Source organism: Protopterus annectens, chromosome 7.part0 (assembly GCF_019279795.1).
Source record: "Protopterus annectens isolate FY-2018-M chromosome 7.part0, PAN1.0, whole genome shotgun sequence".
Lineage (NCBI taxonomy): Eukaryota > Metazoa > Chordata > Ceratodontiformes > Protopteridae > Protopterus > Protopterus annectens.
The window spans coordinates 1,982,299,162-1,982,326,080 of NC_056739.1; the positions used below are offsets into that span (position 1 = coordinate 1,982,299,162).

Below are 26,919 nucleotides of genomic sequence, written 5' to 3' on the forward strand. Positions count from 1 at the left end.
AAGGGGCACCACTTAGACTTTTATAGGCCAGATTCATTTCAACTACGGCCGGCGTTGACTCTCCCGTGTAAATATCGGTAAAATACACTAAGTGGAAGGCAGACAGTACAAGCATTATGAAAAAGGAAGAAAAATAAATCCATAACTCGATAATAACTCCGATGTGCTGCGTGCCACTGCCTGTGACTCAGAAGGTAGTACACTTACAGTTGATGATTGCTGAAAAAAAGTTCCCTCCTCAACTAACGTGTCCACACCCATATACACAGTTACAGTTTACCTAAAGGACAACTCCCACCCAATGACAGCCTCCAGAGCTGGTATGCGAAAGATTAACTGACAGATGCACATAAGCGCCGCTGCTTAAAACTGTCAAGGATAGATAAGTGTGTACTGTAAGGACCGATCTCTAACTCTGTACCATCAGTAAATAAGACAGCAGCACTCATAGCTAAAACGGGTAAGAAATAAGTTTTACATTGAAAATAGTGGGGTCGTAAGGCTCATTCTAATATTTTGGATACATTTACACTACAAAAATGTAACTTTCGGAACGTATTCCTGCAGCGAGTGAATAGTAAACTGTCAGGTGTCAGCAGCGTGGACATTTATAGATTCTGAATCTAGCTCATCCTGGGTCGTTTTACAGATTATTTACGTGAATAAGAAATATTTTTTTTTTACTTTTGATATGTCAGCGGGTTGTTTTGTTGATCAGCAAATGTATAAGTGTACATGTTCATAATAAGTCTTCATGACTGTTCTGTAAAGGCTTTTTGTTACAGAACATACTGTAGCTTTAAAGTGTCTCGAAAGAGTTGCAGCGGATGCCAAAAAATCTGGGTAAACACCCAGCAGGACAAGTTGTAGGTCATTGCCCTTCAACTGCTACGTTGGTTGGGCAAGCCTCCAGAGGCTGGGCTTGCCTCTCTGCGCTGATTGGTGGACAACTAACGTGCGGTGTCAGTCTTTTTCCTGGTCTCTGTAAACTCCTGTGACCCCTGCGGAAAAAAAACGTAGTGAGAAGTGCGTGCGTGCGTGCGTGTATGAGTATATATACAGAGAGAGAGTGAGTGAGTGAGTGAGTGAGAGAGAGAGAGAGAGAGAGAACGAAAGAAAGAGAAAAAAGAGAAAAAGAAAAAACATCAAGCTTCTTATGTGTACCTCATTTTGAGGAACGTTCTTCATTTGGGAACTTAAAAAGTTCACGTTTCTGGAAGTTGTATATGGAAAGGGTTTGTCACACACTGTGTTGGCAATATTTTAAGGATATTATTTCATTAAGAGACCTATTCTGTAAGTAAAATATCACATTGTAGCCATCATATGAGCTTCCTAATTAAAGTTGTTAATAAACCATTAGTAAATGTTCCACATTTTGCCCATTTCTTCCACATTATGAGAGACAGTGTTGCTCATTTTGGAGATATAAGGTTGACTGCTATGACACGTTTGATTTTTGGTTGAACTGCTGCATTAAACAGGTACTACATAGGTCTGTCTAGTATATTCTCTGAAGGTGAAATTGTGTATAATCACAAGCTGTGATGGTCTAGTAAAGTTAGCATCTGGACTGATCTCGCCGGGTTTTGCTTGTTGCTGAAAAATGAGAGGGGTGGATCAAACACTGTGACGTTGTTATACTATTACTTTCGTTTGTTCTTCGGCTTTTTCCGATTAGGGGTCGCCACAGCGGAACTTCGGTCCGCTAATGATTGCCAGTAGATTTTTACGGTGTCGAGGTGCCAGCTCGATGCCCAGCTCTCAACGAAGGCACGACCATTTACGCATGTCTTTCGAACGCCTCTCGACCGCTGGGATGACATGCGTACTCCACACATTACTTAGGTATGCGCTCTAAATTCTTACTGTGTAGTAGTATTAGAAATAAACAGTATGAGCTAGTTTTTGTATTGTAACAGATAATACATTTCTGGTATGTGCACTTGTGTAGTATTTTCAGAGAGTTAAGTAGGGTTACCACCTGACCCACTTTGCGAGGGACAGTCCCTCTTTGGGCAGTTGTGTCCTGACAAAAAATTGTAAAAATGGCAAATGTCCTGAGATTTTAGGACAAAATTATTTCCTATATTTTATGTAATAATTGCATAAAACAGTTATTCTGTATCTAAAATACCTAAATGTTATAAGAAACAGAATAAGCAACTAAAATGCTACAAGAATAATCTTTTATTTAGGCAAACAGTTTAAGTTCTAACTTTTGTACTGACGGTGGGTGTGTGTCGGCCTGTGAAATCTGATGTTTGTACCAAAAATGTCCCACTTTGCCCATTTGAAAAGGTGGCAACCCTAAGAGTTAGGTATCTTGATATAGGGATAAATACCAGTTGCAAATGTCGCTTTTATTAACAGAAATAAAACGGAAAACTCTATTAAGACGCATATTGCAATTTGCAAAATAAATAAAAAATAGGAATTCAGTGTTTTGTGATTTTGCTCCTCTTTAGCTTACCAAGAAATGACATATTTTACACGGGACAGGGGAAATATTTTGAGGTAAAATTGGAGACTTCCCTGAAAATCAGGAGCAATTCGAAAGAGGCATGGATGAAACCGGTTCAAGTTAACAAACGAATAAGAACTACCAAATGCCAGTTATTGTTAATTCACAAGGTAATGTGCTTTTTGGAAGAGATAAATTCTTACTCTTGGTTTAATAAGGTAACATACTAAAAATTAATCCTCTGAGAGTGAGAATTCTACTGGGTTAAGAGAAGTTTATTTGTACCCTAGTGATACATGACAGTTTTGCCTCCTCAGTGCCAAAGTCTGGCTTGATGATAAAACTGAAGCAGATCCTTCATAGAGTCCTACAGTGTGACACATTTAAGAGTGTCACTTTGTAGCTTATCCTGCACAGAACTGACAAGGATTGCTGATTTTGCAGTACCAGAAAACTAATGGTCACACTGAGGTATATCTGTCAAGACAATTGTGTAAACTCTTCAAGCTTTAGGTAGGTTTGAAAGATGAAGCAAACTTTCAAATCCCTCAAGGGAATTAATATTTAATATCTTAAAGGGCATCATACCTCATAGGAGATAAGTAAGAATAAGAAAACATTAGATAAACTTGCAAGGATATTAGCTTTGACAAGATGCTTAAGTTTTTTTTTGCTTTAGAGAGAAAGCATTATAGATGTATGGATAGTCTTCGTGATTAAGTTATATACTCAAAAGCATTGATACAGTTCAAGGATGCATGGTAGAGATGCAGTGCAATTTTGATGGGATGCAGGATGAAATAATATACTTGCTGAAATGGACAGGGTTTGTTAGATATGAAAATGGCAAGTAGAGAAAATAGTTTTTACCTGTTGACCACTTTTGTTGGAGGAAGAAGTCCTTTTAAAAACTAGTGGAAGGAGAAATTACAATCTTATCAGTTGTGCTGCAGCCTTTTACTGTGTATTTTCTCTATCCCTTCTTTTCCTATCTCACCTGATGATTTCTGTTTCAGCTTTCTATAAGTTAATGCTCCTCTATTCATTTAAAAACACACTCATTTAGTTGACAATGTTAACCTTCATTCAAAGATTATTATTCTTTGTCATTAAGGCCCAGCCACGTATCATCTCTAGTCCCTTCAATTCTTCATCAGATTGTTTCCCTTTTAGGATCCTGTGAGCATGCATCATATAGCCAATGTCTTTTTTGTCTTACAGTTTGTAGATAGGAAATTTATTGTATTTATGCAGTTCAGTGTTGTTGTCCTAACAGAGTGGCCTTAGGTCAACTGGTGCCCTAGAAAAAAGGGCTCCATGGCACCTCCCCACCACACCACCTGGTGCCCCCATCCTGGTCTACCTACACCAAATAAATACTGGAAAAGCACCCATGCTAGAGCGGCGCCCTAGGCACCTGCATAGTTGGCCTATGCCTAAGGCCAGCCATACATCTAACAATATACAGTGGTTAATAAAAAATTATTATGTGAGCCAAACAATGGCTAACTGAACTAGCAACTGATGTGACCTGGACTATACATACATAGGGATAGTCATTACATATCTAATTATCTTATCTACACAATTACAATTTGTGCATGGTAATGTATTTTCTGCACCCTATTGTATTTTTCCCGGGTTGCGGCTAAAAGTGTCTGGTTGTGATCACTCTACCTAGGGTTAATTAAAGAACTGATGTATGAATGATGTAACCCATTAATTAGTAAGATGTGTGAGACTATCTTTGTATATTATCCATTAATCTGATGAATCTGTTGAGATACAACCACCACAAATGTATGTAGTTGCTGAGGTGAGGCCTCACCAAATTTGTCTACAAAGAAACAGCTCAATATGCTTGGACTTTATTCCTCTGGCTATGTACCACCTTAGTATTGTTAATTGCAGACATGGCCTGTCCACATTTTGCAGAATGGTTTATTTTTGATATGCCTATTGCATGTTTTTTCACTTCATTTCAAATTCACTACACTCAAGACGTCATTCCTCCTGGAGTTTCATGTGCCAAAATGCATGCCTCTCACTTCTTGCATGAAAACCTATTTGCTTTTTGTGTGGCATGATACTGAGCTTACTGGGAGCCTGCAGGGGCTCCATTCTGTTTGTTGCTAATGCTACTAAAAGCCTTCGAGCGACTGTAACATCATCATTGAACTTTATGTTATCAGTCTTTTTGATGCTTCCAAGTTGTCTCCACCATTCATCCCATTTAGTTCACATATATAGCTTTTTGAAAGAATATAGTTGAAAGCTATATCAGATGACACTGGCCCACAATCCATAGTTCTTAGTCTTAGTTTTGGATCAGCTTGATTTGACAAAATCTGCCCGTCTTAAATGTGTTTATGTTTCAGGGATTGCGTAACGTCAGTAATCCGACGAGACATTTTCTGGGCAGCCTTTCCCCATTCCATCACATTTCTGAGAGTAGATATTTTTAAAAATATAATTTATGAAACCAGCATTAATTAGAGCATAGAGGAAATGGGAACAAATTACAGCAGGAGGCAGCGTAAGGAACAAGGGAGTGTAGAGAACAGAGGTAATAACAGAGATACAGGAACTGTGTAACGTATAAGCAGAAAATATGAAGCAGAAGAGACAAGATGAAGGGCAAAGTAGTAAAGAAAAGAAGAAAGATGGCCTGGTTTGGTTAGAGGGGTTAAAAATGGGGTATTGTAGCCTGCACTCTGAGCACCTGGTTTGCTGCTAAGATGCTGTGCAGCAGTGACCTCTTGTGAATGCTTCTGGTATAAGACATGTAGACAATATCAGCCAAGAATCACTACACTCTTTCAGTTTGCAAAATTCACTGCTTTCAGAAAAATCTACGAATGCTAACTAATCTGTCATGTGATTTTGTTTTTGTGTTATGAGTCCTCTCATACTGAGTTCCTTTTCAGTACAGCTTTAATTCTTTCTGTGAGGAAGTGCTTCTTCATATTATCTCTTGTGCTGCCTCTTTGGGATCTCTAATTTTAGATCTTGTTAGAAGAGGAATATGGGTTACCGTATAACGCACATTAAAAGAGGAGCTGAATCTCATTATGAGCTGTACCCTCCGTAGTTTGAAAGAGCATGGCAGACAAATGATAATGAAAAGTACTATAACAGCCACAAGGTAAGGAAACGACATGCCTGATTTTCTATTTAAATTGGTTTGAACAGAGTTGAACTGGATATTCAGACAACTTTAATTCATACTCTGTGGCTGAAACTCGGAGTAAAGTGAAATGTTTCAGAGATGGAATTGCACTTCCTACATTTTAGTAAGTGGAATTGTAATTTTTATGAGGACCAGGTTGTCAGTATTTGTTTCTTTTACTTTTTTGGTAATGAGTTAAGTGCACCGACCCTCAGACATGTGTCTGTCTTGAACTGAAGTGGTATTGACTTTGAGTGAAGAACACTTGCCCAGATCACCAGAATTGCTCCACTGTTTGCCAGACAAGCGTCATATGATGTCTTACAGCCACCTGAACTACTGTCAGCACAGGCTGATGGGCCCTCAGTTTAACATCTCTTCTGAAGATGGTGTCTTTTGTTGCAGCATGCCCCTGTCAGAGCTTCTTCTGAAGAAGCTGTAATGGTGAAAGCGCTCATCCGTATGTTATAAGTGCACATTCTTGGAATTAAATTTGGAGTTTTGTTCTTACTTCTGCTGTACTCCGCTTCCTTTGTGACTTACATTATATCTACCTCACGGAACTACAGCGTTTGCTTGCTGAGCAGTGGATTTTACTTTACTTTATTTTATATATTATATATGGTACGTATTTATACGTGCGTGTCTTTGTTTATATATAAATATATCTATATCTATATACACCTACATGAATCTTTTGACACACCTTGTTGTTGTATCTTTCGGCTTTTCCCGGTTAGGGGTCGCCACAGCAGAACTCCGGTCCGCTAATGATTGGTAGTTGAGTTTTACGTGCCGAGTTACCAGCCCTGACGCACAACCTTCAACGAAGGTATGCCCATTCACGCATGTCTCCACGCAGAAGACGCTTTAGCTGAGAATCGAACCAGACAGCGTCTTACTGTGAGGCGACAACGCTACCGCAGCACCACCACCACGGTACACTGTGTTATTAATAATGTAATAATTGTGAAAGATACAATGACCTTGGGAAGAACCTTACCTGTAACACGCATGTTTGATGTACTTGCAGCTTTCTGTCATATTTTTCAATATATACATACGTGAGCACTATCACATCAGTTATTGAGGCAGGCTTACTGGTTTCTATTTAAATAGAAACCATCAGTGATGGCTTATAAGAAATCATCAATAAGTGTGTCTTAGTAATAGACAGAAGCTTTCAATAAAATACTTGATTACTGATAATAATCTTAGCTCACTAAATCATTGGCATATCTAAGCATGTTATAATATATGCTTTTAATACTAATTTCTTGCATTTTTTCTTATATGCTTACGTTTTCTTTCATCATTAATAGTTTTTAATATTGTTGGCCTTCCATTCGAGGAAAAGTGATCTCGGAAATAATCCCCAGTGTTTACATTTCCTTGTATAATCACTACTGAATCATTAAACAGCAGTGAGATTCCTGCAGACCAAATTCATGTGTATTCACACTGAATACAGCACACAAATGTTGTGAGTAATTAATAATCAAGGTAAATGGTTACATGATGCTGCAGGAAGAGTTATGATTCCCAAGAGACCACATAAGGTACTAATCTCATCCACTCTTCTGTACTTGATTGTCCCTTGGCTTTTGAGAGTGAAATAAGATCCTGTATGTGGGTAAGTAAATAGTACGTCTCCAGATTTTGTTTGTGAGTACACACCAAAGAGTTTATATGCCACAAGCCCAGCAAGCAGGTGTTGTGTGTATCATAAACTTCCTAGTTTTTTTTTAATGCGGCTTTGAAATAATAAACCCATTTGTTTATTTTTACTAAATAAAAAAAATTACACTGCAAGGAGTTCAAGTGCAGTATTAGTTTGCAGATGATGTGTTTTCTTCATCTTTGTCATTTACACTTAGGTGAAATAGCACATCTGATGTTGTAAATCTTTGTTTATTCATTGCAAAGAGGACCTCGGTTCTGTCCTCGGAGCCTATACGGCCGTTTCCAAGCTCGCACCAGCCAAAAAATCTCAGCTAAGACCTACCCACAATGCCCCTCTGCTAGTTATTCCAGATCTCGTTTGCCACGTTCCTAGTCAGACGTGCCAGCCATCTCTCTCAAAGCTAAGTAGAAAATTGCTATTTTTAAGACAGTTTCTCTTCAAAATGTTTATTTTTTAGTCAAGTTAGCCTTTTCTCACTGTCGCCTATAACCTAATTCTATTCCCTACCCTTTACCTTAGTAATTTAATTTCTACCATTATTGGTACTGTCCCTCTCTCCTGCCTTTGACAGGCCCTTCCTTACCACTTGTGGTATTTTTTAAATATCATCATTGGTATTCTCTCCCTTTTTCTCTCCCTTATTTTGTTTTTTTCTATAGGATATTCTTGTTGCCTTACTATGTCAGACAAAGCTAAGTTGGGGTTTAAACAATGTGACAAGTGTGGACGTAAGATGCCTAACTCGGATACACATGCACGTTGTGTCTACTGTTTGGGCGTGAATCATATTAAAGCTGACTGCGACATTTGTGCTAGTTTTAGTAATCATACACTAGCAGAATGTGAAAATAAACTTATCTTAAAAGGTTTACTCAAGACACCTTTTTCTGAGGCGCTGTCTGGGTTGGAAGTCTCACCCCCTCCAAAGACCAAAAAAACATAAGGAAAAATGGAGTCACTCAGTTCCTGCATCTCTGTCAGTTACGGAACCGAGTTGGCTCCGTGCGTCACTGGAGCTCTCAGCGCAGACCCCTTCGGCACCATGCTCTGTGTCTTCTCCTTCAGTGCTGTCCATGATATTTACCCCTATTTCGGTTCCAACCTCGGCACCACTGACTTCGGTGCCATCCTTGGATCCGACATTGACTCTGATGACTGTACCTGCTTCGGCACCATCTCCGGCCACGGTGCCAACAGTTTCTTCAGCTCCATTGGCTCCAAAACTCGAATACCTGCCAAGGACAAGATACTCTCCAACGTATGACCCTTTTTTGGGGCAGAGGTTTAGCCCCTTTCTAGAAAGACCTGATTCTCCTTCAGCAGCCTCCTTTAGCTCCACTAGGAGTTTTTCTGAATTAGATCTAGTGCGGGTTGTGGACCAACTTCTGGCAGCTCGGGGATTGCCCATTCCACCTAGACCTTCTGTCCCCCTTGGCTCAGAATCTCTTACTACATCTTCCCCTGTTTATCCTCCTTCGGCCTCTACCCAGATCCCGGAGATCTTGGTACCGATGTCCACTCTGGTGCATATTGTCCCGGCTCCGGCAGCAGCGTTTACCCTGTCAGCACTGTCCACCCTTACTGCATCGGCTCCGGTGGAGCTGATGTTCTCTCAGAGCAGTGCTTGTACCGTCTGTACCTTTGTACCTAGCCCTGCTCCTATTTTCTCACTGGCGCCGTGTTTGTCCATGGCTCCGACGACTTCCAGTTCTCTCGGAGCTCTTCACCTGGAGGTGGGCTCCTCAGGGCGGGTTGTGACCCCAGTTCCAAGGTTGTCCCTCCCGGTTCTGGGCTCCCATCCCTCCTCTGGTGGGCCTGCTGTCCAGGTGGTGGAGAGGGTCCTTCACTCCGAGGCATGCAGTCAGCACCAGTGACATCAGTATCAGTCCCCCTCCACCCCCAGCATGCACCTCTCCCAACTCTCTATTTCAGGACCCTGGTCATGGGAGTCACAAGAACTCTCTTTGAAGAACTCCTTTTCTGGAGTCCTTCTCAGAAGATCCCACTGGGAAGCCACCCTGGAAGAAATGGTGCAAGAGGAAGCACCTTGATTCCCCATTGCAATCTATCACCGAAGACACTGATTGTGATGAGGGGGGAGGGGCCCACGGTCTCCCCCAGGCAACATCTCATTTGGAGACATTCTCAAAATCCTCAAGCAGCAGGGAGACTGGAAGTCCTCTTACCCTTCTTCTGAGGAATCGGTGTTCTTGCAGGCCTTCCGTGCCCAGCCATCTACTTCCTGGGTGACTCCACCGGTAGATGACCTTGTTAAACTCATAGTGCAGTGTGCCTGGAAGGCCCAGGACAATGTAGAACCTGTCCCTCAGAGGTCAGACAAAATTTTATCTACACCTGAAGACCAGCCTCTCTGGTCCAAGCAGCTGACAGTTGATTCTATGGTCGTGGCGGCAGCCACCAAGTGGGAACTGGCAGAAGATAATTCCACTGTCCATCTTCCAAACAGGGAGTCCTGGACCATGGACAGACTAGGGAAGCAGACCTATGCTTCAGCGACCTTCACCATTCAGTTGCTGAACTATCTGGCACACTTTACTTGCCTCCAAAGAGACCTAATTTCCGAAATGTCTTCCTCTTTGGTGGGGGTACTGCCTGATGAGGTGCGTGATATTGTCACCTCACAGCTAGCTGCCATTGAATCCATCTCAAACTCCTCGATGCATTTGATATCTCGCACCACCGAGAGGGAAGTTCGAGCTGCTGCATCAGGCATTGTCATGAGACATAGTGCTTGGATGCGGTTGTGTGACTTTGCAGATCCCTTTAAATCTTCCTTCGTCAATGCACCTGTTGACGAATCTGCACTTTTGGACCCAAAGTACGAGACACACTTGCACATAGTGAGAAAGACGGAAAGACCTTGTCTGCTGTGGGCATACGCTTTTCCAGCCCCCAGAGGTCCTACTCCAGGAAAGATGTGGTTCAAGAAATCCCAAGGATCTTTCCATAACACTCGTGGTGAACAATCTCCCCAGGGCAGAGGGGGCAACTCATATGGAAGAAGCCCCTTTTGGGGTAGAGGGGGTCCACGTAACCACGGCGCTAGAGATTCTTTCACCGGCAGACTCTGCCAACACTCCTGAGCAGTGGCCCGATTGCTTTCTTCCGGAAGCAGTCAGGGGTCATTTTTCTCTGCATCTACCAGCCTGGCATCTTATTACTTCTGATGTTTGGTTGCAGAGAATAATATCTAGAGGCTACCAAATACCATTCGATTTAACTTCCAGACCCGTCAGACGAATCCCCGATGTACCACCCAATCAGAGGGAATTGGCAGCCTTAGAAATAGAAAAGCTGCTAAGGAAATGAGTCATCCAACCAGTCCCACCAGACCAGACAGGATCCGGGTTTTACTCAAGGTTCTTTTTAGTGCCAGAAAAGACGGGTGACTGGAGACCAATCCTGAATCTCAGCCTCTTGAACAAATTTATCAAACCTCAAAAATTCCAGATGGTCATGGTACAATCCATTCTTCCCTTCCTAGGGAGGGACAACTGGATGTGCTCTGTAGACCCCAGGATGTGTACTACCACATAAAGATGAATCACCACTCCCAGAAGTTTCTCCACTTCTGGCTGGGGGCTAATCACTACCAGTTCAGGGCATTGCCATTCGGTCTCTCGACAGTCCCCCAAGTGTTCACCAAATGTATGGCAGTTATGGTAGGTCATCTTCGACTACAAGGATTCTAGGTGTTGTCCTATCTAGACGATTGGCTCCTTACCTCTCCGACCAGGAATCTCCTAGTCCGCAGCTTCTCTTATACTCAAGGTCTCGCTCTCCGCTTGGGGATTACAGTCAACAAGGACAAATCTCAAATGTCCCCAACGAAGACACTGGAATTTATTGGAGCAGTCTTCGACACAACATCCTGTCAGGCTTCTCTCCCCCTCACAGGCTTTCAAAAATAAAACACCAAATCCAAGACCTTCCTCCATGGAGGCCAGTTTGCACATAAATGTCCTTGAATTGAGGGCAGTTCTCTTAGCATTGCAAGCGTTCCATGCATCGCTACCCTCTGGGACCATTGCAATTCAGTCAGACAACATTTCAGCCATCTGGTATATCAACAAGTAAGGCAGAACCAGGTTTTACCCCCTGTGTCGGGAAGCCATGAAGATTTGGCATTGGGTAATAGCTTCCAACCGCTTCCTTATAGCAGTGCACATTCCCGGGAGTTCCAACCTTATTGCGGACAATCTGAGCAGGAACATCCTGATTCCTCATGAGTGGTCCCTTTTCCAAAGCTGGGGCAAGCCTTGCTGTGACCTGTTTGCTTCCCCCCTAAACTACAAATGCAGATGCTACTTTTCCCTAATCCCCCCTCAGGGGGAACCACCGAGGGACGCTCTAATGCACTATTGGCCCCCGGGTCTTCAGTATGCCTTTCCCCCATTTCCCCTCATTCCATAATTTCTCCAGAAAGCTCAGAGGTTGAGAAGCAAAGTGATCTTCATTGCCCCCTACTGGCCCCGTCAAGTCTGGTTTCCATTTCTATGGCCTCATCTGATTCACAGCCCATGGATCCTAGATCATTCCCAAAACCTGTTATCTTATCCACAGGGACTGATTCATACGAACCTGCACAGTTTCAAGCTCAAAGCTTGGTTTCTCCACTTCCGGTGATTGCCAGGCTGCCTGACATCCCATCTCCTGTTCGTGAAATTCTTCAGGCTTCACACAAACCTTCCACCAGGAAAGTTTATTCTAGTAAATGGACTAGGTTCTCTATTTGGGCCAAAGATCAGAATTTAGACACTTTCTCTATGCCTACTCAAAAGATCCTACAATACCTGACTACTGTTTTACTTGCAGGAGCCTCAGCATCGAAGATCACTGTACATTTAGCAGCTGTCGCCAGTTTTCGTAATGGTCTTGATAATTCTTCAATTATGTCACACTGCCTATGCAAGAACTGTTTGAAAGGAGTATTACATGTTAAACCTCCAGTCAGCCCTCCCTTAGAACCCCTATGACTTGACTTTGGTACTTCAGTCTCTCACAGGTTCTCCTTTCAAGCCCTTTGAATCATGTGATTTAAAATTTTTGTCATGGAAAACCTTACTTCTAGTAGCACTTACCTCAGCGAGAAGAGTATCTGAGCTGCAGGCTTTGAGTATCAAGAGACCTTACTTGATCTTCCACACAGATAGGGTGTTCCTTCATACTGACCTTTCTTTCTTGCCCAAGGTCATTTCTGGCTTTTCCATTATCCAATCTATTGACCTGCCGTTTTTTTTTTCCTTCAGCATTCTAATACAGAGAAGTACCTTTTGCACACCCTTGATGTGCATTGTCAGCTTCGTTGTTATTTGGACAGGACTAAATCTTTCAGGAAAACAGATACATTGTTTGTGGCCTTTGCAGGACCCAGACTGGGTAAACCTGTTTCCAAAGTGACATTATCCTCCTGGCTTAGAAACATCATTACCTTTATCTACTAACAGAATAAGCTATCCTTACCTTACAGAATAAAGGCTCATTCTACCAGATCTATGGCTGCTTCTGTAGCATTTAATTACAGAGCCTCTATGGATGATATCTGCGCAGCAGCCACTTGGGCAAGACCTCATACCTTTTATCTCTCATTACAAATTGGATTTAGCCTCCGAGGGACGAGCATCTTTTGGTTCTATGGTTCTCAGGAATATCCCTTCCTTAGGGCCACCCAGGACTCAAGTAGCTGGGGACTCGGTCCTATTTGTAATGAATAAACAAAGATTTACAACATCAGATAAAGATATTATGTCTTACCATAACGTTCCATTTGTGTTGTAGATCTTTGTTCATTCATTACTTCCCACCCTCCTTCCCCCTGCTTGGACTCCTGGTGGACTTTAGGAACTCCTGGTTAGGGTATTTGCTCAGACAGAGCCTTCTACTATTTTTTTCTATTACTACATCTATTACCTAGGGGTGGGCAAACTCGATCTGGAGTAACTATGAGAGGGACATTATGGGTGGGTCTTAGCTGAGAGTTTTTGGCTGGCACGAGTTTGAAAATGGCCGTATCTGTTCCGAGGACGGAACCGAGATCCTATTTGTAATGAATGAACAAAGATCTACAACACCGATGGAACGTTATGATAAGACATAACTTCTTTTTTGTTTATTTTGCATGTAATCTTTACTTAAGTTTTTTAGAAAAAAATAGGTCTTCAACTTAAATAAATACTTTTCATCGCCCTATCATCATATTTCTGTCATGGACAAAGGGACAAAAGTGCAAAACAGCTCGTCAGGCTACGTCATTCCCAGTGACTTTCTTAAGGAATTAACAATTTTTCATGCCAGTTCACCCCCCCCCCCCATACACACCCCATTCCCCTGACAGGCTGACAACTACCTCCCCCTCGCCTATTTCAAGAGAATTACAGGTAAAGAAATTGTTTGCCAGTGGGCCAGACACCACTCAGATGGTCTTCTCAGTTTCAATGGAATTCACTCTTGGTTTCTTCCCTTAGTCAAAGACTACTTTCTTCTCTAGCTAAAACATGTATTCAACTTATGCATCACTCAAAACAGTATGTCTGGCCAACTGATGATGGCAGGAGTAACTCCCATTCCAAAATGCCCCTATTCTTCCTCCAATATCTATCCACCATACTATGGAAAGATTTCTTGAAAAGCTTCTTTATAACCAACTTGTAAATCATCTCCAAAACTATAAACTACTTTCACTGCATCAACATGGCTTCTGGACAAGTAAAAGCCCTATGAGCAAACTCTGTACTTTCACAGATGATATCTTAATAGGACAGAGACAAAGAGCTCCTAGCAGGCACAGTTTTTATTGACCTTACCAACACTTTTGACAGAGTTTATCACCAAAGCAATGGTGTCAGCAGTCAAGCAAGTGGTTGTTTGAAGACTTCTGCTTAGACATTTGCTTAAAATCCAGGTGGGATCCTCAAAATCCTATGTAGTCCCTCTATCGAAAGGTGTTTCACTGGGCCCAGTTTTATTCCATTTCTTTTCTCCCTCATCACCAGCAGGCTCCCAGTAGACCTCCTGTGAACTCCTCTTGTTCTCTATGATGATGACATGGTGATGCACAGATTTGACTCATATCCCAAAAACCTGAACGTCTAACTCAAATGAGACATCTTTTATAGGTTCATAGGTTCATACTAGGCTATCTGCCCTAGGGCATTTATAAGCCTAGCCAGAGTGTGTGTGGCTTTCACCACCCCTTAGGATGAGAATACTATACCCATTAGTTTGCTGTGCCTCTGTCCAGCAGTGACACAGAGATGATTCCCGGGATAAACCTACGATCTCCCATCCACTCGTCAAGATTTCTCTTGAACAGAGTCAAGTGAGGGGCTCTGCCTCACATGGACTGGGATTCTGTTCCATAGTGTAGGGAGTCTCTGGGTGATGAATCTGTCCCTCCAGCACGTCCTATTTATATCCGTGTTGAGGTTTAAGTCTCTTGCTCTCGTTGCTCTGGTGGATTTGGATTTTTTGAGGTGGAGCATGTCCATTAATTCCGGGTTGGACATGGCCTTGTATGTCAGGCACAGATCACCTCTGAGCAGACGGTATGCGACTGAATAGAGCTGGAGTTTCTTCAGTCGGGCATCGTATGACATATGTTTGAGCCCCTTTATCCTTTTGGTGAGGAACTTTTGGGGTCTTTCCAACTGCTGCAGGTGTCGGGTAAGGTACATTCCGAATGGGGCATTGTACTCAATCATTGGTCTGATAAGTGAAGAGTACAGGGGTACAATGACCTCTCCTGATCTGGATGCGAATCCCTTCATGATCAGGTGGGCAATGTAGAAGGTCTTCCTAACCACTTTGGCAATGTGAGTGTCAAAAGAGAGGTTACTGTCAACTTGGGTCCCCAGTTCCCTGATAACGTCTTCCGTGTTTAGTGGATTACCACCTATGTGGTAATTAGGGGTTACCTTGTTTTTCCCAAAGGGTATGACTATACATTTTTTGGCATTTAGCTTAAGGCCATGGCTCTGGCACCAGTTATCCATTTCTATGAGACCTCTCTGGAGGATGTCTGTGTCTGATGGAGTGTCAATTATGGTGCCCAGTTTGCAGTCATCTGCAAATTTTGTCAGCCACAATCCCCTATGTTTGCCTGCACTTAAGAAAAATAAATGCCGAACAAGAGGGGGCCAGGACTGAGCCCTGTGGGACACCGCTCGTGACCGGCTTAGAGTCTGACATGGCACCAGCAACTCTAACCCTGTGTGTTCTGTCCTTGAGCCAGTTTGCAACCCATCTTGTGACATATGGGTTTACATCTAAGCTGGTGAGCTTTTCTATGATGCCCGAGTGGGGTATTGTGTAGAACGCTTTTGCTAGGTCAAGGTAGGCTGTGTGAACTGCCTTACCCTCATCAATGGCCTTAGTGACTGTTTTGAAAAAGTCAACCAAGTTCAAGAGGCAGGATCTGCCCTTGACAAAGCCAAATTGGGTAGGATCCAGTGTCTGTAGGTCCCCAATGTCTTTATTTATGAGTTCCATTATGATCCTCTCCATAGCTTTGCAGACAAGGCTCGTCAAGCTTATGGGGCGGTAATTTCCAGGGTCCGTAGAAGCACCGCCGTACGCCATTCTTTGGGTACGTATCCTGTAGTAAGGCTAAGATTAAACAGCAGCCTTATGTGTGGGTTCAGTTCCTCATTGAGTTCGTGTAGCACACAGCCGGGGACACCGTCCAGTCCCATTGATGCTGTGTTTTTTGCTTTAGAGAGAGCAGCTCTCACCTGGGCATCTGAGATGTTTGGGAGGCTAGACTCTGGTGGATATTTCTCCTTTTGGGGGGGAGGGAGGGGAGAAATTTGCACTGAACCTGTCTGCCAGTATGTTGGCAATGTCTGTGGGTTCAGTGATTTTTTATCATTTTGGACTAATTCTGAGCATATCTGGGAGTTTCCACCCAGGTTTCTAACATAGCTAAAGAAGGCCTTATGATTGTCTTTTGTGTCATTAGCGATTTTTCTCTCAAAGTTGGCCTTGGATGATTTTATGAGTGATCGTAGTTTTTTGCTAGTATTGATCAGAGATGCCTTCCCTTTTAGGGATTTTGCTCTGTCATGTAGTAGCTTTCTCCTCTTGTTGTAGAGTTTGTTTATGGCTGGGGTCCACCAGACCGGGCGCCTGCCTTTGGTGGAAAGGGTCTTGATTTTATTAGGGATTGCTTGATCCATACATTTCTGGAGGTGCTCGTAGAAGGCATTTGTAAGGGTTTCAGCAGCGTGGGTTGTGGTTTCCACTGGCTCGGGGGCCTTGAAGGATACCACTCCAGTCTTAAGTGTGAAGTTTGCTTTTGAGAAGTTCTTCACTGTGGTCTTTTTTGCTGGGGGTGGGGGCGGGATGTGGATCTCCAGTGAGATTAATTTATGGTCTGATCTCACCAATGAGGGATATACTTCCAGTGTGGAGCATTTTGTCCCCATGTTTGTGATGATCAGGTCTAGTATATTTTCTCCTCTTGTGGGAATGGTGACTAGTTGTTCCATAGCATTTGAGTTTATGAACTCCAGGACCCTTTGGGCTAGGGTGTTGGGGCTTGAGTAATGTTCCCAGTCTATGTTTGGGTAGTTGAAGTCACCCAATATGATGGTGTTTGGAGAGACATTCATACTCTCCAGTGACTTCAGGAAGGCTGTGTGGGTTTCCTGAGTTTGAGAAGGTGGTCTGTAGCATGCTACAAACTGTAGGGCAGTTTTACCTATGGTTAATTGCACCTGGATGGTCTCCGATGCTTCGTGCGTTGCCACTAACCTGGAGGTGTGGGTATCCTTTATGAATATGGATACTCCCCCTCCTTTTGTGGTTCGGTCTGGATTTTGGGGCCGGAACGCATGATATGAGGTATAACCTGATAGTGCTGGGGTGCTCTCAGGAGCCTTGAACCAGGTTTCAGTCACAGCACAGACATCAATGTTCTCCATACTGAGGAGGGCTTCGAGGGTGCATCTTGAGGTTTAGACTTCTGGCATTGAGCAGTATTACCCTTAGTTTTCTCCATTTTTGTTTTCTAGGGCGGTAGGTTTATCATTTCAGCCTTGCCTAAAAAGGCACTATGGGGTGGCAAGAGCCTTTGCCAATATCCGGAAGCCCAGGGTGACAGGTGCAAGCCGTCCCTTGAAGCAGCGTGGCTTGTCAAGCATGTCATCCCAGGCAGACAGACATTGGATCCCCTTAGAATGACACCAGTAATTAAGCCAATTATTAAAGCTGATCATTTTGTCTCTGTATTGTGGCATCATTCTTGGTGAGGGTAGGATACTGCTCAGGGTCAGGGTCATACTGGCCTGGGCTACATAATCTGAGAGCTCCTCTATGTCTCTTTTCATGTAGTCTAGGGAGGTACATCTCAGGTCGTTCACACCGGCATGGACAATGACTGAGTCATACTTGTACTTGCTGTGGAGTGACCTGAGTGCTTGTGTTATGTGGCGGATTCTAGCGCCTGACAGGCAGCTTACTGTGATCTTTTACTTGTTCAGTCTGGTGAGTGGGACGTCAGTGTGTCTGACAATGGAGTCACCTATAACAAGTGTGTCTGGCATTGTGTTTGGCCTTAAGGGCTGTGACTGTTTAGCACACTGACTTTGAGAACTATGTGTATACTTGCACAACTGCCTACAGAACCACAGCCTCATACTCAATGTCAATAAAATTAAGGCTATGCTATTTGGCACCCCATCAAAAAAAACCCCTCTAAACTCTCCCCAAACTGGTCCATCACTCTCAGCCGTAAAGATCCAAGTGAAACAGGTTCCCCACTTCAGATAAAGAAAGTTGGTTTGACTCCACGCTCAAATTTAACCACCATATTCAGACAGCAAAGGTTAAGTCAACAAATTATTATTCTGGGGTAGAAAGTTCTACCCCCTTTTTATTACCAGTAGGCAGATCTGTAATATGCAAAGGGGTCCTTCACCCCACAGCTAGAATATGGCTTACCCATCCATACCTGTGCCTCACAGAAGAACCGTGCAACACTACATACTACATGAAATACCATATGTAGTTTCATAACACTAGCCCCAATACTCGAAAACCACTGCACCACTATAGAAAGCCAGCTGACACCCCATTCCCCAAACACTCACACTCCTACTTGTAACTCTTCTCTTCAGTTAATCAATAAAGACAACTTCTCCTACTTCCCATGTAAGTGTCAGGATGATTCCTCCCACCATACTGCCTTCACACCCTTTCAGCCTCAGACTCCGACCTACAGCCACCTCTTACTAAACTAAAACATACATATTAACATGCCCTCTCCATCTTAGCACTTAAAATCTGGGAATACATTACAACAGATATAAAATCCATCCCATCCATCAGGCAGTTCTGAATGAAATTAAAAGAAAACTCATTCCCAGGTGGGTCCAAAGTAAATATGTATGAAATAGCTCCATCACATAACATATCTCTAGACATCTTTCTGCATACAACTTCTCCTTTGAGAATCAGCCTCTCAGCCCCTTCACTCCCCTTCCTTTCCCCTGCTTCCTCCAACTTCCTTTTCCTACCACTGTCCCAACCCCCATCCTCCATTCAGACCTCCCATCACCACAGGATCCATCACCCACTCACCATAGATACCACACTCACCCCCGACATTCTACTAGTAACACTAACCTCCTGGGATTCATTTACAGTCTAAATATACTGTATATAGTTCCTCATATCTGCTTTGAATGCACTCATTCACCTTAGGCTTAATTTCAAGGGTGTCATTATTTTTAATATATTAAGACAATCTCTTCCAAGGGCCTACTACTGTGTCATAGAATCACTATGTAGTACCCCATATCAGTCTGAAGTTGCATTTATTATGCATCTTACAGATTGATAGGTTCATAAGTAAATACTAGGTTATCAGTCTGCGGACTATTACAAATTTATCCAGTAAAGAGAGATCAGAATCAAACCCTGCATCTTTTGTCTGTGAGGTAAAGACTTTAACCATTATGCTAAACCCTCCCCCTTGGGAAATTTGGTGATCTAAGCTCAGGAAATTCAGACAAAAATTTATTTGCAGGCCTTATCCACCAGTATTAAATCTCTCATAAGCCTTTTGTATGATAAATAAATCCAAACCTTTTAGTCTTTCATATATGATAAATTGCTGTTCTCTTTGTTATTCTGCATTGCAGTGTTTCAAGTATCATATATAAGGATTTTATTCTTGGGTACCAAACTAGACAGCATTATTCTTGCTTACTTCTAATTAAGTTGATAAATACAACGATTAGCACTTCTATATTTATGGAATTGATAACTCTATAATTCTACTGATTCATCTAGTCATGTTCGATCTTTGTTTCTAGTTAATTTACATGATTAGCAAATGTGAATTTCTTGTCACTAGGCACATCTAGGTCCTTGAAAGTCAAAACTCTTTTGAGTGTATCTGTCTCCATAAAAAAATTACTTTGAAGACTTATGCATTTAATTTTACTAACACGTTTTATTATATTATTTTCCCTTCCTCACATTTGGAGCTCAAGAAACATATCTTGTAAAAGTGAGGCATCCTCAACACTGGTAGTGAATCTGTCTTAACTTAATATCATCAGTATAAACAGTGCGAGTGACACACATTAAATCTATTAAAAATAAAAGATTGAATAAATGAGGTATCAAGATATAATCTTGTCATACCTCATATGTAGTCATGTACCACTCTGGTTCTGTGCCATTCAGTTCACTTACCCAATATTTTTTTGATAGACAGCTATGAATGTATGAAAATAAGGGTGGACTTAACCCAAGTTTAGTTATCTTAGTGATCAAAACTCTCTGGTTAATGGTTTGAGAATAATCTATTTAAACAACATCTTTTTGTAATTTTGCTCTAAAGCAGGTACCATATTGGTTTAAAAAGCTAAATTGTAAGATGTGGCTGTGAAAAATTAAACACCTCTGTTTCCAGAAGTTCTCCTAGTAGTTTGCTTAAAATTAATCACCCCATAATTCTGCCTACACAAGATCATAAAGTAAGTGGTTAGTAATTAGAAACTGAACTCCTATCTCAGTTGTGTAGATAGTTTTTTTATGATTGCTGTTTCCCAGTCTTCTCTGGCAGTAGCTTGTTCAAAATGGAACCATGGACAGTATGCCTTGATTGTAAATTGAATCCTGTAGAGCAAAATATGCCATCTTATCTTTGGAATTCTTGGGACTTCTTGTTTAAGCTAAAAAATGCTGGTGTTTCAGATGTAACATTTTTTTGTTTAATTTTAATGTATGCTTAATGCACACTTTAATTCCATGTGAAAAAGGTATATATTTTGGGGATTCTTTTTTAAGTAATACCACAGTTGTGCTAGTCACATATTTCAAATAAGTATGTAAACATCTAGAATGGGTTTTACTTAACAACTTTTACTTTTGTTAGCAATTATTTTCACAAGTTGATTGGTGTTGCTGTATGGACTCTTATGCCTCCATGTTATGCTAATTTGGTTCTAGCTCTAGGGAGTGTGTTTTTATATGAGCATTCCTTCTTCAAGTATGTGAAAGCTTATAGGTGCATAGGTTCCTGGGAGCTACTAGGCTAATGGCCCTAGGAGGCCTTTTAAAGCCTGGCCATGTTTTCTCATTTGTAAATGACAAGATAAATTGTCCAGGGGCATATAGTGGTGTTTAGGTAGCACAACATTTATAAGTTGCTCCTGTCCAATAGGGACATATGTGCCAGTTCAGCATACATTTCCAATTTCCAAATCCATTGGTCCAGATTACATTTGAATAGTATCAGGGACAAGCTCTGCTTCACATGGATGGGTAGTGTCTTCCATAGTAGGTGTATTCTCTGAGACATACCTATCTCTCCATGTTCTGTTATGTTAGTTATAAGGTTTAGGTCTTTTGATCGGGCATTTCTAATACTTTTAGACTTGCAGATGTGCAACAAGTCCATCAGTACTGGATCAGATGATGCTTTGAAGGCCAGGCATAGATCACCTTTCAGTAGTCTGTAGCAGACTGATTATAAAGAAGAGGCTTTGAGGTGGTCTGTATATATTATGTGGTTTACGCCTTGTATTCTTTTTGTGAGAAACCTCTCTGGGCATTCCATTAATTGTATATGCCTGGTAAGTTAAATACGAGGGAGTATTGCACTCAGTGATTGGACCTATAAGGGCTAATGACATATTTGGACCTGGATACCATACCCTTGCTTATAGGTTGCACAGTATAGAATGATTTCCTTTCAACAGTAGATACATGATGGTCAAAGTCCAAGTCACTGTCCACATATGTTCTGAAGTCTATAACTACTAGATCTAATCGTAGGGGTGTATTGTCTATGTGGTAATTCCAAGTGGTTGCTGACTTTCCAAAATATACTATTTTGCATTTTTGGCATTTAGTTTTAAAGCATGGCTCTGGCACCAATTATTGGTTTTGACAAGCCCTTTTGAAAGATTTTTGTGTCCTTGGGGAATTCTCTAATTACACAGAGCTTGCATCATCTGCAAACTTTGTCAACCAGAGGCTTTTAATGTTGGCTTTGATTTCTGAAAAGTAGATGCTGTGACGCCCGTAGACTGTAGTGGTGGTGCTGCGGTAGCATTGTCGCCTCACAGTTAGACGTTGCCCGTTCGATTCTCAGTTAGAGTGCCTTCTGTGGGGCGACATGCGTGAATGGGCGTTCCTTCGTTGAAGGTTGTGCGTTAGGCCTGGCAAGCCAGCACGCAAAACTCTACTGCCAATCATTAGCGGACCGGAGTTCTGCTGTGGCGACCCCTAACTGGGAAAAGCTGAAAGACACAAACAAACAGATGCTGTGATGCCCGTGCCCTGGCCCAGCAATCAAGGAGCCTCAATCCTCACCACTAATACCAGAGAGGACGTCTCATATATGAGGAAAGAATAACAAATACACACAGTAAAGTTCAATGTCCCTTATGAGCACACAGAAATCACAGTCAGTCTGGGGCTGGTCACTCCCTTGCTCTCCAGGTCCCCAATAAGACTCCCCACTGGCACAGCTGTAGAGTCCAGATCTCGGCCAGCTGGGCAAGCTAAAATCTCCAGCACCCTCTCTGTCCAACCAATGCTTCGTGTCCCTGCCCAAGTAGCTGATGCGCACACACTTTGAGATAAGAGGTTATACAACCACACAGACACTTCTGGGGAAGGCTGACACAGGTTCTCCAGCTGTGCCCCTTTTACCCAGACTATACATTAGTACCAGTTGCCACCACCCAGCTAATATTATCAGCTACCCAAAGGCCCTTAAAAGGGTGTCCAATTATTACTATGCAATATTATTATCCAATTGGTAAGTGTGACTAATCAGTCAAGGCTTATTTAGAGTGACTTGGACAGTGAACTCTATAACTATGCAATGTATTCTTGAGCTTAACTTTCCTCTATATATACAAACCAGCCACAGTTAAAAGGTTTTAAAATGTTTAATAATAAATAATTAAAACCACAAGACAATACTTTCTACTACAGTCAGTGCTAGTCAAGAGTTCAGAGATCATACAGAAGTACTTAAAATAAATCAGTAGTACAGTTCTGACATCACAGAAAAACACAGTCTAATCTTTCTATAGTTTCTAGCCATCTCTAAAAAAAAAACACAAGTCTAAGATAACTTACATAAGACAGCAGGCAGAGTGTTGTAAGTTGCATGATCCAGACAAAAATGCTTAATGCCTTCTGATTCTCTCTGTTTAAATTGCTATTCTTCAGATAAACATTACATCATCTTTTACACTTTCCTGGTGTTTCCAGGCTGACATATTAACTGCATTTACATTCTTAACCTCTCCCTTTTGTTATCTTGCAGCTGGCCAGGAACAGAGCAATAAAAATGCATTTGCGTGTTTAAATCTAGCAATTTAACTCTTGGTTAAAGCAATAGAAATAATTTTTTCATCGAGACTTTTCGGCACCACTGTCCACTTCAAAGGGTCACCACATACTATACTCTGGTCAGTAGAGTGCAGTGTTGTCACATTTATTTCCAGTTCTACATGTAAAAGTATTTCTTTATATTTAAGACAACAAGCTTGCAGTTTACATTCATATTTACAAATGATAGAATTATCTGCATAATTCTATCTGGCTAGGCTGGCAGCCTTCACCCTTCTCTACCAGTCTTCACAGATGCCAAAAAGGAGCAGCCCTAGCAATGAGACCTAATGGACATTGCTAGTCACTGGCCTTTTTCTGTAAATAGGACACGGGAAGTTGGGGAGGAGGTTCTATCTGTGAGCCAGTTGGTTATTCAATGGGTGGTATAGAGGTTTAATCGTAGGTTTATGACTTTGTCGACAATGCCCATATGGGGAATACTGTTGAATGTTTTGACTAGGTCAAGATAAGCAGTGTGTACTGTTTTGTCCTCATCCATTGCTTTGGTGACATTCTTGTAAAACTCCACCAGACAGAATAGGCACGATCTGCGCTTGACAAAAACAAACAGTGTTGGATCCAAAGTCTGAAAATTTCCTATGTTTTTATTTATAATATCCATAATAATTATTTCCATGGTCTTCCATATGAAGCTAGTTTGTTGGCGATATTTTTATGTGGTTAGCAAATTATGCTGAATAAAATATTTCATTAAGGGCACTAATGAAGCCACTGATTTTTAACATCTTGTGGGTAAGTATATGCCTTGAGGGACTGATTACCTTAAAGTGCTCATTGATCTAGATCATACTGGTATTGCTATTTGCTCATCCATTTTCCATTTACAGAAAACCCAATGCTATTCACATTCTAAAAGTTGGCATCCCACATTTGTTTGGAAAAGTATAATTAGGGAACAGGCTATTTGCCTAAATTAACATCTGCTGATTAGGTTTTCCACATTGAATTAGAAACTGTGATTGATATGTTTTTTTAGAAAAGGGTTATAATAAAAAAAATAGTGTGACTTTTTTTTTATCAGGTGAAATCCAACAGGCCTACAACATTCACTCTGATTATTAGCGATAATACTTTAATGGCTGTTAATTCTGAGACTGATTAGTAACGACAAAGAAAAGGAATACACGAATGCCTTTGTACTAACCATATTTTTTGCATGCTTACAGTCGTAAGAGAATTTTTATTGACAGCTGGAAGATTATTTTAGAAAATAAGGAAATTTGAAATTGTTGGTATATCCTGCATTTTTGGTAATGAAAGATCTTCTAATTTGAAGACATTATTAGAACAGGACCATTTGATGACCAAGACATAAGCACATAGGTAAATACAAATGTGGATTTTGTAAGATGTGCAGGTTCATTCATAAGGGTCCATCTGTCCTAGTTGCTCTCCAAAAGATCTGTAAAGAGCAAAGGTTTGTTCTCCTGCTGTTCCACTATAGTAGTGTATATAGCTTGGTGTGGATGCTGCAACCATTCTGTTTGGGTAAAACCACAACAACTAGAAGCTTCTAGCAGCAGATGTATGGGCATATAATTGCCATCAGGAACAAGGTTACTGTAATGCCTATTTAGGTGCAGGAAAATATGTAAAACTTTCAATAAATTATTACCTTTTGGGTTCTGGACCATAAAAAGCATTGAGTTTGTAGATACGCTTCGACTGTTAAAAGTTTAAGTTCTGTCATTCTGTCATTAATATTCACACTAATAGAGAATGTTCACATAAAATTGTCAGCATTTTTACTGTTTTTTTAATGTTCAGGACTTTTAATACTATGACAGGCATGAGCCCCACTTCCATATCAGGTGCAAGGTCTATAACCTGCAGTACAGCAATTTTTGTTCAGATTATAGCATTAATTTTTACAGCTATCATTTGGTTTATTATGCTGTATAACTTACAAGTGAGCAGTCTTTTTTCAGATTATGCCATTAATTTTTACAGCTGTTATTTGGCTTGCAGGCTACATTAGTTTATTTTATATTTGCCATTACTGTGTGAAATAATATCTGGAATTCAGCATACTCTGTTTGAAAACCTTTGCTGCTAAAAATACAAAAGTTTTATGCAGACACTGGTGTCAAGGAAAGAAAGTTTGGAATTGATTTTCAAAATAATACTGTTAATACAGCCAAAAATCAAGTAATGCTTCTTGATGCACACCAGAAATTGGCTTACCTTTTCTGGTCTCTGTCTTCCTTTGGACATAAAATTTGTCAGATTAATAACTTTAAACATTTATTACTGTGACAGGATCCAAGCCAAGTTTGCCCACAACTTCACTATATTACTTATTCTGAAGCTCACATTGCTACAGGGAGAAGTAATACTGCTATTCAGACTTAGAAATGCAGGATCAATACTAGACAAGCAATCACAGGAGCTATAAGATGCCAAGGCATATACACCTTTAAGCAATCACACTTAAAAGTTCTTTCCACACATCCCAAATTGAGCTGAGCTATACATGATATCTCTGATGTAAATTTGTGTCCACTCATCTAGTTGTCAAGACTAGCCTTAAAGCTAGCTGATGTAGCACTTTGCTTGATCTGTAGTAATAACTTATTCCATAGGCTGGGGATACATTGAATGATGTTGAGTTAGGAAACTATCCCTCCATCAAGTCTTGTTTATTTGTTGGTGTTTGTTTAGGACTGTAGTGCTAGTGTTGCAATGGCACTGGTTTTATGAAGAAATAGGAGATGAAATAAGATTGCCTGGCAGTTAACACAAAGGGTTAAAGCTATGAGCTGTTACTGAGCTGATTTGGGTGGTACAGGGTTTGAGTTCTTCTACCTCATTTCCCTACACTGTGATCTTGAGCAAGTCATTTGACCAGACAGTGCTTTGTGGAAACTGGGAAGTTGGGCTAGGCTCCTCAGTGATCTCCTGGACTGTATACCTACTAAGTACCTATGACCTTATTGGGTCTTTCATGGTTCAAAGAGGGATACACAGGTCACCTTGGAGTAGCCAGTAGGTTAAAAATTGTTGGGCCCATTCCAGTTGAGTGATATTCTTTAATTTGTACATACCAAAAGAGGCGTTTATTAGGTGTTGAGTATGATAAGGGAAGAGTACAGTGATAGGATGACATCTTCAGATCTTTAAGATATTCCCTTGGAAATTAACTGGGCAGGATATAAGGTTGCTGTGACTATGGTGGAAACGTGATGATCAAATGAGAAAAAGTTGTCCACATAAGTATCCAGGTTCTTTATGACTATTTCTGTCTGAAAAGGACTACTGCTTATAACATATGAGGTGAGAGCACACTTTTGTAGCAAACTCTACTGTGCTATATACTTTTTTGCATTTAGAATGAGACCATTTTCAGTACATCAGGTACGTGCAAATTTCATCCCTTTTTGGAGCAGTTCAGTATACAAGGATGAGTGGATAACAGTGCCCAGCCTGCAGTCATCAGAAAACCTGGTCAACCGCGCTTCTGGGATATTGACTTAGATGTCTGCAAAGAAAATGTCAAGCAGGAGATGGCCCAGCAGTAATCTATGTGGCACCCCACGGGCTACAATTTTACATTCAGAGAGGATACCAGCAACTTTCAAAAGCTGAGATCTGTTGGATAACCAGTTTGCAATCTAGTGAACATAGTTTGTGTGATTGTTTTCAATAATATCAGTATTGGGATAGTGTTTAAAGACTTGGCTAGGGCAAGTAGCATGTACT

General features: G+C 41.3%; 1 protein-coding gene across 1 annotated transcript in view; it reads left to right on the plus strand.

The window, feature by feature from the left end:
- Positions 1 to 1,110: 1,110 nt before the first annotated feature.
- The window catches only part of LOC122807285 (cytosolic 10-formyltetrahydrofolate dehydrogenase), a 586,928-nt gene continuing 561,119 nt past the window's right edge, over positions 1,111 to 26,919 (plus strand). Inside the window, exon 1 of the mRNA XM_044078406.1 lies at positions 1,111 to 1,296. The gene's annotated coding sequence lies outside the window, so the exon portion shown is untranslated. The remainder of the gene's footprint in view (positions 1,297 to 26,919) is intronic.